The sequence below is a fragment of the Triturus cristatus genome, chromosome 3_1 (assembly GCF_964204655.1).
Source record: "Triturus cristatus chromosome 3_1, aTriCri1.1, whole genome shotgun sequence".
NCBI classification, from domain to species: domain Eukaryota; kingdom Metazoa; phylum Chordata; class Amphibia; order Caudata; family Salamandridae; genus Triturus; species Triturus cristatus.
Window position 1 is genome coordinate 846,519,293 of NC_140583.1, and position 18,736 is coordinate 846,538,028.

Here is an 18,736-nt window from a genome sequence, read left to right on the forward strand (position 1 = left end):
AAGCGATCCTGTTATCTTGGAAAAAACTCAGGCGCAAGCTTCAGCGAGGGGGGGTGGCCCTCCCAGATTTCCAGTTGTATTGCTAGGCTTATCAATTAAAAAACTGCAGAATGCTATTGCTCTCCCCCGACAGCTCACCGATTGGATGCATGTTTAAAGTTATGCTAGCAGGGGAGGAGGAGTCAGGTTTTATGTATAAATTTGGCTCTCCAAAATTCTTCAAAAAAGTGCGTTTAAAGATTCTGCGTTTGGCTGCTAGGCTGTGGGCAGACTGTCGAAAGTGCTTGGGACTATCGTATCATAGCGAATGGGCGCCGGTCTGGGACTCTCCTGGCACACCCGAGTGTCTTATGGATGCCCTCGCCCGCCCATTAAAAGAGGCAGGGGTTGTACTTTGGAGGGATCTGGTTCTGGGCGATAAATGCCACCCTTGGGAATACTGGAATCACATCACCAATTGTACTCTGTCCAGGTTCAAGTTTTACCAGCTTTCTTCCTGGTGTAACTCTCAATCCTGGCCAATTGTGCAGGATAACAACATGGAATGCGAGTTACAGGATCTAACTCCAGGAAAAAGAGAGGTGGCACAATGGTATAACCATCTCCTCGCAGCTACAGAGAAGAAGATGAATCAACCCTATAGAATTTGGGAGAGTGACTTGCCGAACGAAGATCCCGAAACTTTATGGCAAGTATCTTTAGACATTCTTTACCCCTTCATTAAATCTGCTGCACTCAGGAAAAATCACCTTTTTACACTTCAGAGAATCTACTGGTCCCCTCTCAAGCTTTCCAAGATAAAGGGCGGCGGAGAAGCCAGCTGTACAAGATGTGGCCATCAGAAGGCGGATGACATCCATATATTTGCATCTTGTCCCAGGATACAAGAATTTTGGGTAGATGTGGGTAAGACCATCTCAGGAGCCTTGGGTTGCATTATAGAGGTAAGTCTACCTCTTATATTATTTGGTCTTACTACAGTATTGGAGGGAGTGTCGGCCCCAATAGGGCCTAAACAAAGGTTGGTGTTTTATTTGATTCTACTGGCTAGGAGGGAGATTTGTAAGCTGTGGCGCCAGGAGACTCCTCCTACTTGGTCTGCTTGGTGGAGTTCTGTTAGATATTTTAGAGCATTGGACCAAAGAGTAAATGCCCATAGGGAAAGTGTAGAGAAGGGACGGTTCTGGGATATCTTGGATCTCCTGGATAGTGGATTACCAAGTTGAGTATAGGGAGGGGACAATGAACCAATCATTAAAACCCTCTGGCCAGCTCAAGTGGTGTGTTATGGGTTCATTCCTTATAAAGAACACCAGCTGAGAGTAATTTACCAAGCTATCGGCACAAGAAGGGTCTGGATCGAATGGTGCCATAGCTGCGGAGGTCATATGAGATGAGTCAAAAAAAAAAAAAAAAGATCTCCTATGCACTGAATACCTTTCACGACCCAATTCCTAAAATAGACATCTTGAAATATTGCCGGGAATAGGGTATTATTAAATAAAGGAGAATATAGATGAACCCGCCCAATCCCAAACTTTTTCCTGATCGTGGTCCAAACCATGTAGGCACCTAATAGAACCTTGAATTTAACCCTCTTTTAATAGGCAAAATCTATATGACGCAAAATAAGTCCTCTTGCTTCTACCCCATAAATTAGGTGATAGATTGAAATCTCGGAGCATCCCAAATTCGCCCCATTTAGCAACTCCCCCATCTGTTTCAGCATGGTTACCCAGTAATAGATTTGAAAATTAGGGACGGACCAGCCGACTCTGTCTCTAGGTAGAGTCATATATCTAAGAGCCCTTCTAGGATGCTGCCCTGCCCACAGGAACCATGAAACAAGCTGATCTAGCTTTATAAACCAAACTTTATGTATATCTAACGGGATTGCTTTGAAGCAGTATAAAATTTTGGGCAGGAAGATAATTTTTAAAATGTTATTTCTCCCGACAAATGTTAATTGTAAATTATTCATTCTGCGGGAATCCAAGTTAATTTTCTGGAGTAATGGCTTAAGATTAATATCCACAATATCTTCGGGTTTGGAACTTATTTCTATACTGAGGTATCTGGCACTTGAGACTATCCGATGATCAACTAATGTGACATTGTCATTAGCAACAATTTGAGTTTTGCTATCATTCAGATGATATCCCGATATCTTGCCAAATTGTGATGTTAAAGTAATTATTACTTCTAACGCCTGACGGGGAGCAGCTGTCATAATAGCTAAGTCGTTTGCATAACCCAACATTTTTACGTCTCCCCTTCTACCACAAATAGATAGTGTTAATTGATTCTCCTGAATCTTCCTCATTAGAGAATCAATATAGATGGTAAATATTAAGGGGGAGCACAGACATCCTTGTCTCATTCCATGCAATATATTGATCTCCCCAGACTGGGCCCCCATTAGAGCAATTTTAGCAATTGGATCTTTATACATACTTTGAATTGCTTTTAAAAACCCATTCCCAATCCCATAATGCTGCAAGGAAGCCCATAAAAAAGGCCAGGATACCCTATCGAATGCCTTTTCAGCATCTAAAAGGATTAAGGCCATAGGGTCTCCTATAACCTTGGTGTAATCAAACAATGTTATGACCCGTCGTATATGATCTATAGTTTCACGCCCAGGGAGAAAACCGGGCTGTTGTGGAGATACCATCCAAGGGCTAGCTTTCTGACAAATTTGGTGTCATTTGATCCAGCATTTCAATAAAAATATATTTAATATTATACATTTTAAAAAATTAAAAACATATTATAATGTTACATATCACAAATACATACAAATATTATATTAAATAAAATATAAAAAAAATTCAAACAAAATTATTTATAAATAACAATTTATTTTATTTACATCCTACCCTATAACACCACACAATTCACAACCCTCATCTAAATAAAAAAATAAAATGTACTTCCATAATTAACATAATTAATTATGGAATGGGAATGGGAAATGAAGGTGAAGGAATACCCATACATATTGGCTGTGCATATTAAGAGAAAATTAATTTCCTCACCCCTGCCTTTGGTTTGCCTCCGAGAGTGGTCCTACTGTCGCCTCCAACTCACACAGCTTTTTGGTTAGTTGTCTTCCCACTCTATGGGGCCAGCTTTCCTCACGCTAACACCATCCTTCCCCCACCATCAATTCACATCCTTGGATCAATAGTCACTTTCCTCACAATGGTTCTGACTCCGGATCCCTCTGGTTCCAACGCTTCTATCATCAACTACCCACCCAACTTATCGAAAAATGCGGCCAAGAAATATAAGCATCACCTTCTCAAGGCCTGGCCCGAAACTTTAATCTCTGATGTCTACTTTTCCACTATCAGCGGTACAAAAGTCAATGACCTTATTTTCTACACCAGGAAAAGAGCTTGCTTGCGAAAAGTCTTCTACTCTTTGCTCCGAATAACAAGCGACAGGAAAACACCACACGGTATCAAGCTCACAACAGCCCCTTCGTCCTCTCTCAGCGCTAATTCCACCATAACCCTCTATAACAATGGTATCATCCTAATCCAAACGTCTAATGTCAATCCACTTAAGATAACCAACATCTTCCCGTTACTCAAAACCGCGGCTTCCTCGAAACCCAATGTTACACAGACACACCCTAAAATCTCTCAGGTCCCGGCGAGTCCACTCCCTGCTACGTTAGGAAATCCTTTTCCACACCTCCCTCTAAATCATGCCTCACCACCTGTTCACCACAGAGGGGTCTCATTCCAGGTTGCTGCACCCCAACTATTGAGTCCAGACGCACATCTAGCCAGGACGAGCCTAGCGGTCACCCGAGCAGAGGGTACCCATGATATTCATCTTGCCTTGCCTCCAATCACTGAGTCCTCATCCCAGATTGCTGCACCCCAACTATCGAGTCCCGACGCACATCTAGCCAGTCCGTGCCTATCTGTTCCCCGAATAATGAGCACCCTTGATATGCATCTGGCCTGGTCACCAAGTATTGAGTCATCTTCCCCCAGTCCCCCCACGTTGTCTATTAAGAGGCTAGAATCCAAGCAAATGCCCTCCACCGAACATGACCAGTCAACGTCAAGCAATCTGTTGAGTCCTTGTCCTAACCCTCAGCCTAACGATCAGTCCCCCCTCACCAAGACACCTTCCTCAATTTTAAAAGCTCTTGGATCTCAGTCAGACTCAGTGGACCATCTTCCTCCACAGGATCACCTGCCCACCACCTCGGACCTTGCTGATAGTCACCGAGACCTCCCCCTACTGATAGACTCCCTTTCACACTCTCCTCCTCTCGCTCAACACACTGATTTGGCGGCTCACCTAGATGAGATTTATCTTCAGTTGCACCTTCTAACGTCTGAGCTACATGGCTTGAAAGCCCTCTCAGATGACCTTTTCCCCATGCTAAGATCTTTCCTCACCCCTGCCAACCGGTCCAATGCTCCATCTTGCGATAGATACTCATTGGTCAAGCCTTTATCTTCCTCCATCTTGAGATCCATTCCCCTACCTAATGACTCCTCCCGCCCTAGAAGATATGAGACCTACCTTGCGTCCTCAGAGCTATAGGACCTGCTCAACTCCTACCCTACCTGGTCCAAGCCTAACAGGAGCCCGCCGAGACAAATACAGTCCATTCTTTCTAACCCAAATTGAGGACCGCCTGTCAATCCCAGAGGCAGTAATAAGACCAACCTCACTCACGTGAATATCACCCAGTCTCCTCCTTCCACAAAGCCACTACGAATTAAGTGTGTACTTCTAAATTGCAGATCAGCCAGTAAACACGCCACTGATATCTTCGATCTCATAAAACACTTGGATTTAGACGTTATCATCCTCACTGAAACTTGGTTAAATCCCGCTTCCACTCCGATACTCGACATCCTAGTACCTCCCACTCATGATATCATTAGGTTAGATAGAGTAGGGAAACTGGGTGGGGGCTGAGCCTGTATTCATAGAAACTCACTTTCGATCTCTCCCGTTGAGTCCTCTGCGCCCTCCTCTTGTGAATATCTCTCTCTCAACATCTCAAGTAAGAACCTACCAGTCTGCAAACTCCACAATTTCTACCACCCCCCTGGAGACAATCTCCCCTTCATTGAGGAATTATTTGAAATCATTTCTAGCAATGTAGACTCAGCCGTGCCCCAAATCTTCCTCGGTGACTTTAATCTGCACTGGGCAAACTCCATAGACCCTGCAGTTTCAAGCCTTAAAGCCTTTCTAAATGATCAGGATCTGACCCAGCACTGTGACCAACCAACCCATAATAAAGTAAAAATTCTTGACCTCATTATTTCGAAGGGGCAAACCGTCTCATTGGATTCTATTACCCCATGTGACTGGTCTGACCACCACTACATCCTTTTTTTTATCAACAAGGAGGTACAGTTGTGGAGGGCCCAACCAACAAAATCAAATATATGGAAAAGGGACCTCAGACTTGTAAATCCTGTTGAGTTAGCAGCCCTCTGTACATCGACCCTTGATGCTCATGCGGACTTGACGGAGGTGCAGTTACTCACTGACTCCTATAATGTGACCATCTCCAACATCATGAATGACATTGCTCCACTCAAACACAAAAATGCCTCCTCCAAAATATCCAAACCATGGTTTAATGAAAACCTAAACACGGAACGTCGCAATCTTAGGGCAGCTGAACGCTCCTGGAGATCGAATCCCTCCACGCACCAACTTAAACTCCTAAGAGACGCTAGGAGCATTTACTACAAACAAATCAGGAACGCCAAGTCTAACTATTTCAGACACCAATTAGATCAAGCGGCAAACCGCCCTAAGAAACTTTTCGAATTGGTCAAACAACAATCAATTGTAGGTCCTAACCTATCGGAACCTGGAAGCAGTCTACCCTCATGTGACGATCTCGCCTCTTTCTTCATTGAGAAATCTAAACTCATATCATCCGACCTCGCTGCTAAGAATACTGGTCTCCTTTCCGCCAGGGCAGCCTCTTCACCTGTCCTTTTTGAAAAGCTCAACTCTACCCCCCTGATCCCTAAGAACAATGCGGCCTGGGACACCTTTACCCCGCTCAGTGAACAAGACATCAAAAAGATTCTCCTGAATATCAACCCTTCCAATCACTTCAGTGACCCGTTACCCCCATCCATTTTCAAGGAAATCAAGAACGCACTCATCCCCACCTGGGCAAGGATTGTAAATGCGTCTCTGTCACAAGGCACAATCCCTGAGCCCTGAGTGCTTAAAAGCCGCCCAAGTATCCCCCATATTAAAAAAACCTAACACGGATAGGACAGACCTCAACAATTTCCGACCTATCTCCAACATACCCACCCTTGCGAAACTCCTTGAAAAATGCGTTCAATTCCAAGTCTGTGCTCACGTTGAGAACTACCAGCTCTTGGACCAACATCAATCTGGCTTTCGGAAGGGGCATAGCACTGAATCGGCACTCATTCTTGTGATTGATGACATTCTAAAGATTCTCGATCAAAATGAATCCTGCCTCCTGATCCTCCTTGACCTCTCCTCTGCCTTCGACACGGTCAACCATGACAACCTCTTAACCATCCTGCAAAACAGGATGGGTTTTGGTGATCAGGTGTTACAGTGGTTCTCGTCCTTCCTCCATCACAGAACGCAAAGAGTCAAGGCAAATCACTCTCTCTCCAAGCCCTCGCCTGTTCTCATGGGGGTCCCCCAAGGATCCGCTTTATCCCCTATCCTCTTCAACCTTTTCTTGGAACCATTAGCTAATGCACTGAACTCCATGGATATTCATTTCCACATGTATGCCGATGACACACAACTCTACCTGAAAATCTCATCCCCTGAAAACCTAATATCACTTAACTCCATCCTAACGTTTACTCAAAATTGGCTAACTGTGAACCATCTCCTGCTCAACACCTCAAAAACAGAATTCTTGCTCGTCTCCCCTCTGAATTACACCCCCAACCTTGACCTCTGGATGAGTCACCTCACAACGTTCAACTGCACTCCGCTCATCGTAAACTCTGCCAAATCTCTAGGAGTCACCTTGCACAAGAACCTGAATATGAAAAATCATATCAGTAACACATGTAAAGGAGCAAACCACATGATAAGGACACTAAGAAACATCAAACCTTTCCTTTCACTTAAGGAGTTCAAACAGGTGGTTCAAGCGCTTGTCCTACCGAGGCCAGATTACGGCAATGCTACCCTTTGTGGCCTGCCCAAATACACTTTGGCTCCGCTAAGGGCCTCACTGAATGCTGCTGCGAGATTGGTTACAGGCACCAAACGCAATGAGCGCATTTCGCCAGTCCTAAAATCTCTAAATTGGCTCCCCTATGAAGCACGAATCCAGCTAAAAATTGCCACGATGACACACAATGCTATCCACTTCAAGACGCCCAGGTATCTGGCGCAAAAACTTGAACTATCTTGTGGTGTAAGAGACTCTAGAAGTGCTACTACCTTACTCTTGAAACCACCTATCCTTAACAAAAAAAGAACCTCTAACAGAGCCTTCTCTGGCGCGGCTCCTAAGATATGGAACTGTCTTCCTCCAGAAATACGCAGAATCACCAGAACAACGGTGTTCAAGCTGGAAGTCAAAAGATTCCTGTTGAATAAACTTCTTCAGTAATTGGGCTAACCCCTGGGCCCGTTGACATTGTTCTTTCTTCCTTGTCGTTACACTGTACTGTGCTTAACATTTCTTCCATGTGAAGTCTCGTGCACTTTATGATTCTTTTGTGTATTTTACTTGTGACTGTTACGTTATTAGCCTTCCAGTTCTAATGTGATTGTTAAGCGCTCTGATATCCCTTGGGATCTTGTTCGCGCTATATAAAACTTTATATAAATAAATAAATCAATCAATTAAATACATATTATTAATTAATATTATTTTTTTTAAAACAAATTAAAACACATAATACTTAATTAACCTCCCACTCTTTAGCCCTATTAGCCCCACAACCCTCAACTAAAATGAATTACACAATTCCCATATTTAATTTTGAATTCAATAATTAATATTACTGAACAACTAATTATTAATTGATTAAAAATAAATTACTTAACACCCTTTACCCCTATAAACCCAACAACCCGCACCTACAATTAATTAAACAATTTTCATATTTAATTTTCAAATAATTAATTAATAATAATTAACAACTAATTATTAATTAATTAAAAAGAAATTACTTCCCACCCTTTACCCCTATAAACCTCACAACCCACACCTAAAAGTAATTACACAATTTCCATATTTAGGTGCCGATTCCGATCCGTTAAAAAAAATTACCGTACGACTCGTACCTATCGTACAAGTCCCGTACAAACGGCCAAGTACGATTCGTACGTGGAAAATACATACGAATGACCTCGGGAAAAGTCCACGACACGTCCCCGGACAGTTTTACGTATGATTCGTAAAACTCAAGTCCGAGCGCACAAGTACGATCCGTACCGGCGTTCCGAATACACATTGGTATGTAAAACGTCCTGTACGGAGCGAACTGTGTACCACCCCTACCCCGGGTTCACCTGGGCGAGGGGTACGAGTTGTATGGCCCCCCCCAGCCTCCCACCCCCGCATGTGCGGTGCGTACCCCACCCCCCGTATGTACGGCGTGTACCCCACCCCCATATGTACGCACCGTACCCCCACCCCGTATGTACGGCGTGTACCCCACCCCCGTATGTACGGCGCGTACCCCACCCCCGTTTGTACGGCGCGTACCCCACCCCGTATGTACGGCTCGTACCCCACCCCCGTATGTACGGCGCGTACCCCACCCCCGTATGTACGGCGCGTACCCCACCCCGTATGTACAGTGCATACCCCACCCCCGCATGTACGCACCGTACCCCCAGGGCGTAGCTGGGGGTACGGTGCGTACATGCGGGGGTGGGGTACGCGCCATACATACGTGGGTGGGGTACGCGCCGTACATGCGGGGGTGGGGTACGCGCCGTACATACGTGGGTGGGGTACGCGCCGTACATACGGGGGTGGGGTAGGTGCCGTACATTTGGGGGCGGGGTATGGTGCGTACATGCGGGTGTGGGGTACGCGCCGTACATACGGGGTGGGGTACGCGCCGTACATACGGGGGTGGTGTACGCACAGTACATACGGGGGTGGGGTACGCGCCGTACATACGGGGGTGGGGTACGCGCCGTACATACGGGGGTGGGGTACGGTGCGTACATGCGGGGGTGGGGTACGCGCCATACATACAGGGGTGGGGTACGCGCCGTACATGCGGGGGTGGGGTACGTGCCGTACATACAGGGGTGGGGTACGCGCCGTACATACGGGGGTGGGGTACGTGCCGTACATACAGGGGTGGGGTACGGTGCATACATGCGGGGGTGGGGTACGTGCCGTACATACGGGGGTGTGGTATGCGCCGTACATGCAGGGGTGGGGTACGCGCCGTACATACGGGGGTGGGGTACGCGCCGTACATACGGGGGTGGGGTATGGTGCGTACATGCGGGGGTGGGGTACGCGCCGTACATATGGGGGTGGGGTACGCGCCGTACATACGGGGTGGGGGTACGGTGCGTACATGCGGGGGTGGGGTACGCGCCGTACATACTGGGGTGGGGTACGGTGCGTACATACGGGGGTGGGGGTACAGTGCATACATGTGGGGGGGCTGGGGGTACGGTGCAGACGTGTAGGGATGGGGGTACGGTGCGTACCGGGCCCCCTTTTCCTCGTGCATCGCGGCGTACTTCGTTTTTCTGGCACTTTTTGGCTCCCATAAAAATATTCCCGTGCGAAGTGCTGTGGGTACGAATCGTACTTGCTGGTCTGTAAAACGCTGCCTGACTCCGTGCGAATGTCGCGTACGCGCTGTCCCGGATCTGACTTGTATGTATTTTTTAGTCGCACGGTGTTTTTTACGATTCGTACGGAAATGGTATTTCTGTACGAATTGTACTTTCTGGTTTGTAAGGTGCATTCCCCGGGTACGAGTCGTACGGAGAAAACGCTCCGTACGACGATTCGTACCCGGGTTTTACTGGATCGGAATCGGCACCTTAATGTTCAATTGATTAATTATTTATTAATTAACAACTAAATATTAATTAATTTTTAAAAATAAGTCCCACCCTTTACCCCTATAAACCCTACAACCCACACCTAAAAATAATTACACAATTACCATAATTAATTACCAATTATTTAATTATTATTAATTAACAACCAATTAATAATTAATTAAAAAATAAATTACTTCCCACAACTAACACTATAAAATCTCAATTTAATATTAATAAATAAAAAATAATCCTTAATGTATTATAATTAAATTACTTCCCACCCTATTCCCCTATAAACCCACAACCCGCTACGGAACTAAAAAACACAAAATGTAATTAAAATAAAATTGATCACTACTAATAATGTAACACATAAATTAAAAAACAATACTTATACAAAAACATACATCACATACATTTAAAATACATAACACTATTTAAAAAATCGATATTTTAAACAAGTGTATTTTTGCAAACGATATTAATGACTGCTATAATTTTGAAAACGATATTTCTTACCTTAAATTCGATATTCTTGACCACGCTGTTCTTGATGTCGATATTTCTGTGTCACGATATTTACAACTCAATAGTTGTGTGAGCCGACATTTCCAACTCGATATTCTGTCTGCAAACCCTAGCTAGGAATTGGGCCAACAGTCTCTGATGGTGTAGATGGACTCAGTCCCTGCATTCGGACATCCTGATGTTCCAATACTCAGTCCTACCTTTTCTAATGGGAACCGTATAATATTCAGTGAAGCCCCAGCTGAGGATCTCCACTGTTTGTGAGCTGTACCTCTAAAATATGTGTCACTGGAGACCTGTCTCTGCTGTGTAATGTTAGAGTCTGTAAAGCTGGCAATGTAGATCAACAAATTAACCGTTTGATGTTGATCTGATATGCAGGTCATGAATTTTAATGCTAACAAGGCCAACTCAGCCTTTCATCCTTCTCGTACAAAATGTTATTTACTGCACTGAAAATGGCAAAAATGTCGTATTAAAATCATGATATCAAGGACAACTGATGTATGAGGTCAGTGCCTGTACAACCTTTGTAACTTGAGGGATAGCAATAGATTACCAGAACATGTATGCTACTTTCCCTGCATCATTTCATAGCCCTAAGTGTATAATTTAACATTTTAATTTGTACCTGCGTGTAGAGTGGCACAGGAGAGTGAGAAGAAGTACACAAGACAATTAATGGATGAGGGAGAGTCGTAAACAGAACGGATGAGTGTTAGGTGATTTAACAAAATTAGTAATTGAAAGAGGATACATAGGTGAAATTATCGTGGATATACAACCGGTGAGTGTAAGGGAATAGCTTCAAAGGGAAATCATGAGCTGAACCCACACAGAACAAGGATGGGATTGCAAAGAGAGAAGAGAATATGTGTGAATTAAGAAACTATAATGGCTAATGTAATATATACATGTCAACCACTTTCATAAAACCTCTTTTCAGGTAACATTTATTTGTGTGCACTTGTGCATATCAGAGTTTGCATTTGGAACCTGTGACTCCATAAGTAATGTGTTAACCCACTCGATTGTGCTGATTTCTTTTTTACTATGTTTCGCTCGAGACCTCACGGAGAATTGCACATTTGATCCTTCTCAGGACACTTTAAAATTACAAACAAGTCACAGAAAGTTATGACAATTTAGCTAGTGTATGTGGAGAGATGAAAGTCTTTCTAACTCTGCTCACAGACGCTGGTGGTGGATGTCAAATCCCTCAGTCCTCCCCACCCACCAACACCTCCCACCCCCAGGTGTGTAGCCGCTGTGCTGCAGGTGAACTTCAAACATGACCTTAGAAGGGGACTTAAGGCTCCACTCCATTAGTGATGTGCAAACGGCCATCTTTTTTAGTGCCCCTTTCCATTCTCTGCCACTTTTTTGATTAGCTAGCCTGCCTGCTCCTGGACTAGGCCCTCTTCTTGATTCTCCATTCTACATTTCTCTATCCCTATTTTTTTTCTACCCCTATTCCTTCTGCACTCATTCTCCTGCATATCATTTTTTGATCACTTCACTCCACTTGCATCCAAGCAATAAACCACCATCTCTATTGCCTCAAAAACAGGTACAGCCCCAGCCTGCTCCCAACAAAAACAAACCCCCTCATGTGCCAGTGTGGGAGGTGGATCTTGTCGTGTAGGCACTACGAGGAAAAGTGCTTTCACAGAGATCAGTCGCATAGTGATGTAATACTGTGGCCGCATGGTCATCTACGTCATTATGCACCGACCTCAGCCCACCCATAATCCCCTGTGCAGAGAGAGTGAATCCCACCCTTCCTCCCAGGGCCCACATCTGGGAGGGGAATTACGAACCCATTCTTTGAGCCCTTCACACCGCCACCAGAAACATCCTCCCCAGGTGCTCTTTCTGTCCCTCAGTTGTATTAAGGATCGTCTCATCCACTCCTCCAAGCTCTCCATTAGTTTCTTAGGTAAAGTTTTTCCACCAGCAACGACTGATGGACTCTGTCTCCACAAAATGAGACTTCATAATCAATTTTACTTTGCTTATTCATACCTATAGCTTTGCTCTGCAGAACCCTGAAATGTCTCTTTTGACCTCCTTTCATGCCCTTTTAATGGCCACCATTTTCCTTGCCCATCTCCACATCCTTATGGCTAATAGCTGTGTATAAAAAAGCCCTGTGCTCTTCCACCTGTTGTGTAAGAAGTTCACATCCTTCTTCATCATACTTCCCTGTTGACTGGAGCAGGTCGTTCTCCCCCAGGTGTAATACCACCACATCAGGCCTTGATCACTTCCTTTTCAACCCCCACATCATCAACATCAGCTCCCCTCAATAAATTCCAACGCCGTATCAATGCAGCACCACTCTCTCAAAATTCATTTGTTGTCTGAAGAATAGCTTCTCCACATGACCCACATATCCAGATCTTTCACTTCCTACCCTTACTTTCCTCTGCACCTCAAAGAGGACAACACAATCATTAGGGCCCTCCCTTTTCCCCATATGTCATGTCCTCACAAATTCTCACATGCATTTCCCTATATTCTTCAGCATATCCTGTCTCAAACCCACCCTAACACCTGCTGGCCCCACTCCTAATCTGAAAGAAGGGTCTCAAACTCCCACTCATTGAACCCTCGCAGTCTCAGCTTTTTCCGCAACACCCCCAAAAAGTGGTCTGCTCCATACCTCCTGCCAGCAGTATACAAAAAAACAGCTGTGGTGGCGCCTACCCAGAAACCCTTCCAATTTTTTCATGGGGCAAATGCCTTCTGCTGTAATGATACAGAGGTAGAATCCAAGGAAGACCAGAGGTAGCCGTGAGGTAAACCAAAGTAGAGGTTTAGTAGGTAAGTTACAGGATGGTAGTTACAAGTAGATAAGTTCAGATGATGGCCCCACCAGGAGCAGCATCCTTGCCGCTCAGCCCACTCTCTCGAACTGTCTTTCATTCCAGTCCACCAGGCACACCAACATTCTGCTCTGTCACCAGGCATTCCAACATGCCACATACACTCTCATGCATACTGGCTGAGCAGCAGGGAATCCAAGTACAACACCTTCCTTTACCATTAAAAGTTTACAGGCAACACCACTGGTGCATATGTTTGCCACAAATGTAAAAAAGTACCCTTTGCAAAACAAATGGTAATAAAACACGACATGAAAGCATACATGATCGGACAGGCCTGACCTAATGCACCTGTGTGTTTGTATCCATGTATGTATTTGTTTTATTTATGATTTTCTACCACATAAGGATTATCCAGATACTTAAAACAGTCTCTAGACTAAGCGAGACATTGGGCCACAGGAAGACACCGTTTGTAAAGACGCACTAATGGCACCTCTAGAAGACGTCTTCCACGCTGTGTGTGGGTGAATTGGCATCCAATGGACTGACGAAGATCGTTAGGATTCTGGCGAAAGTATTGAGATGATCAATAACCCTGTCCCCCAAAAGGCTCTCATGGGAGTGATGGAAAAAGAAGGGGAGACAAGATGTCTGCATCCTCTGATAGGAGCAGGGCTGAGAGGAGCAAAACGACATATAGCTCAGTGACGAAACACAAAATGATGGGCGCTCTGCAGAATGTCACGAGGGACCCTGAATCTCCTATATCTTAGAACTATTCATTATTCGTTGGCTGAATAGGGAGACCCATGGAAGGGTCGAGGGCCCCCTGGAGGGGTGGGCTGCCGCAGGACATCAGGGGCCGGTGTTATGACCCCGATATTGATCAAGAGTGAAGTGATAAAACAGCGCCGCCAATACAGGATCAATTAGCAGAACAGATGCTCAGTTTCGGAATTCAGAGAAATTGATAGGATAGCTAGACCATTCTCAAATTCCAGCAGCAAGAGGTAATTTGGGAAGAGGAAAAAGTAATCACTATTGGAATCCCCCTTTTAGCCACATGGATGTTGTATTACCTAATGGAAATATAAGTAAGATTGTCACTTGTAAAGCCCACGTGTACTAAATAAACGAATTGATGACGTCTGTGTGTTTTTTTATTCAAGGGAAGCCAAATAAAATGTATTACAAAGCAATAACATTGCACTGCATAGTAGAAACATTATAATTCCACAATGAGTGATATGGCTCTGTAGATATGGTGCTTTCCTGTTCTTTCCCTTTCACGCAACGCAGCTAGCAAGTTAGGGTGCTGCACTGCTTGTGTGAAAGTTTTGTCAATATGGGCCTGTATGTTATTGTGGCTGACGCTAAAACGGTGGGTAATCTATATGCTAAAACAACAGTTTGGAAAACATTGAGCACATTACAAATTCAAGAAGAAAATTAAAATTGACCAGGGCTGGTGGACGATGATGCGATAATATTTATTTAAAGTCCTATAAAGATATTGATTAAATCGATGACTCAGGTCAAATGAGCCCATGGTTGTTTAATCCATTTTATCATTTTTGGCATGTCCATCTTAAAAAAAAAAAAAGTTATTGCCCATTATTCTTAACATTAGCATTTAAATTTAAATTAAACTAAAGGTTTAGAACCTGGTATCTATTAGCTGAGTCTTGCAATATGGCTTTTTCTTTTAAATTAGAGGCAAATAGGATGACAAAATGCTACATCTGTGACATACAAGATGAACATCTATCTTGTAGCACAGATAAACATGCTCACTCCATCAATTAAATGCAGATTCATGGCACAGACTCATATTTCATTGTCAACTAAATTATGTCTTACATCAAAGACCACACCGATGAGTACTTAAAAAAAATAGCAGCATGTCTCAGTGCTCCATAAATATGAGATAATAACTCATCTTTAGATCGTGTTTGTTACCACCGTCTTTCAGTTTTTTTCGATTTCAACTTTTTATTAATTATATAGGCTAACAAAAAGGGCACCAGTCTAAAATCAGAACATACAACGGTAGAGGTACGTGATTATCGAGCAGTAATGTAGGGCAATTAACAGAGTCAGGGTAAGAACAATGACAGTAATTAATCACAACTCTACGCTCAGCAGATAATAGGCGTTTCATGAGCTGACTAGTTAGACAGCTTCAAATAAGAAGAAGCATATGCAAAAAAAGCCTTCATGCAACAGCTATCATGGGAGTTCCTAATAGGCACAGGACGATTAGCCATCATTAGGTAATAGACAGAGAAATGGGGCAAACACATTTTCTAAACAAATCAATGAAATAAAATTCTCCCATCCTATAGGGCAGATTTACAAGCCCCTTGCGCCACTTTTGCGTCACTTTTCCCATGTTAAAAGTGACGCAAAAGCAGCGCAAGGGGCTTGTAAATCTTCCCCTATGTTTCTAAGGAGGCTATGATTTGCTATCAGCCAATTTATATTTTCGTTTTTTGTCAGGCAAATTAAACTACACTGTCCTGTAGAGCAAAATATTTAAGATTCTGAAATCAGTGGTTTTAAGAAAATCTGTAGTAGTTCCTCTGCTGATGTATGGAACTTCTAGATTCCAACGTGGTAAAGGGAAGCGGTTTATGTATATGTATAGTGGACAGTCTGCTAGTTAATAACAATAGCTTTTAAAGTTTGTTTTTCTGTGTTTCTCTTTATCACTATAATAAATATATTTTTTTTAAAGTCAGGCGCTCGTTTCTCACCTCCCCCACCACCAAATGAAAAGAAGTTGCCAATATACAAGTGATTTCAACAACAATAGACAGTAAATATCTACCAATAGAAGAAAAGAAAAGAGGTGGCGGGCCACGACTGAGGATCTGCCAACGCACATAGTCTCAGATAAGATGGAAACCACGTAAGGTTTTCTTCCACCGTGTGAGGTGAGGTTATCTTGCAACATGTGCCTCCTAGTGTGCATGCACACCAGTACCTGCACTGCAATCTCTTAGGGTCATATTATGAGTCTGACGGTGCGGAAGGAGTACCGCCCCACTCCTGCACCATCAAATCCATGTACAAACCGACTGCCAGATTGGGAGTTTTCTCCTGTCTGGCGGGCGGTTCTTAGGCGTTCCCACGGCAGTGCCTATGAAATAGGCACCACAATCGGAACTCCAAAAGCAGTACCTGCACAGCATGGACTGCTGCAGTTTATGCCGTGCAGGTACTGGCGTGCATCCACATGGCGTAAGTCACCAGGGGGCCCTGTAGGGCCCTCTTTGTTTCCTCACCGCCACACTTTTCATGATGGTCGCACCGCCATGAAAAGTGCAGAAGTGAGGAAACTTGTAATATGCTTGGCGGGGCCCCACCAAGTATATTGCGGATCACTGTCTCCGACAGTTGCCGTGGTCCCAGGCCCAACCGCCCTGGTCGTAATGGGGCGATCAGAAGACTGCCGCTACTGCACCGCCACGAGTATGGTGGTCCGTGGACCACCAGACTAGTAATGAAGCCCTAAGACAACAGCAGAAGACCGACAATAACAACATAGAGACTGGAGAAGACTGAGAACACAAAAAAGGAAAAACAACTTGATTCATAGGCATAATCTGGATTTACAGAAATATGGAAATGTCCCATTGAAAGTCAGACTGCATCTATAATAGTAGGCAGGGACCAGGAATTGATGTAATGCTGCTCCTTAGATGTATTTCAATGGCAGCGGATTGCTGTACCATGATATTGTTTTTTGTTTGGGCGTTCAAAATTCCTACTTGGTCATTATTGTTTTCAAACAAGCCTGCCCTCGTACTGTCTCGATTTGTGAGATGCAAAGTTCTGCAACAGAGCAGGCTAAGAAGTCATGGTTTCAGAGAACCTCAAAGAGTGCAAGATCACATTAACATCTCACTACCAGGATTGAGCAATTGTTATACTTGTATCCAGGCTCTGATATATTCAGTGACCAGTTCACCACTCAATTTTGATTATGTGCAGTTCATTTGCTTCAGGAATTCACCAAACCCCCTAGCGAAGCCTCGGACGTCGGATGTCTAGGACGCCACACCTTCCCAGGACCTCTGCAACAAACTCGGATCCTACGTCCATCACAAGATCAAGTTCCTCTGAGACAACTTCAATGAACAGACACCTGACGCCAAAACCACGCACACCCCCAGCAATGCCAGCCAGCCTACCTTCTCGGCCTTGACCCCGGTCACCATCGAAGACATAGCCACGACCATGAAGAGCTTTCACTCAGGAGCCCCTACAGACCCCTTCCCAATACACATCTTCCACAGAGCTGTTGCCGCCATAGCACCTGAGCTACGACGCACCATCAATGCCACCTTCGGATCAGGCACTTTCTCCAATGACTGGAAACGCGTGGAAGTCAAGCCCCTCCTCAAGAAGCCCTCCACAGACGCTATGGACCTCAAAAACTACAGACACATCTCTCTCCTCCCCTTCTGGACTAAAGCCTCCGAGAAGATCGTCAACAGCCAGCTCACGAACTTCATCGAAGCCAACTCCATCCTCAACTCTTCCCAATCTGGATTCCGCAGCAACCACCGCACCAAGACCGCCCTCCTTGGTGCCACAGACAACATCCGCACTCTCCTCGACCAGGGCAACATGGCAGCCCTCATCTTACTTGACCTCTCTGCAGCCTTCGATACCATCTCCCACAGCACTCTCACCACCAAACTCCACGAGGCCAGCATACAGGGAACTGCCCTCGACTGCATCCGCTTTTTCCTCATCGCCGAACCCAAAGAATCAGACTCCCACCTTTGCTCTTCAAACCCACAGAGATCAACTACTGAGTACCCCAACGATCGTCACTCAGCCCCATGCTCTTCAACATCTACATGGCCCCCCTCACCACCATCGTTAGACAACATGGACTCAGCATAGTATCTTACGCTGATAACACCCTGCTCATTCTCTCCCTCACGAGGCAACACGACATCACCAGACTCAGCTTCCAGGAAGAAATGAAAGACGTTGCATCCTGGATGTGCAGTATCTGTCTGAAGCTCAACTCAGAGACGACAGAAGTCCTCGTCTTTGGACCCACCACCTCAGCATGGGGCAACAACTGGTGGCCCTCTGCCCTCGGCAGCCCCCCTACTCTCATGGACCACGCCCGCAACCTCTGCATCATACTCGACTCCTCCCTCACCATGACCCAACAGATCAACGCCTTCTCCTCCTCATGCTACAACACCCTCTGCATCCTTGCAAGACCTTCAAGTGGATACCCACCAAATCCAGAAAGACCGTGACCCACGCACTCATAACTAGCAGACTGGACTACAGAAATGCCC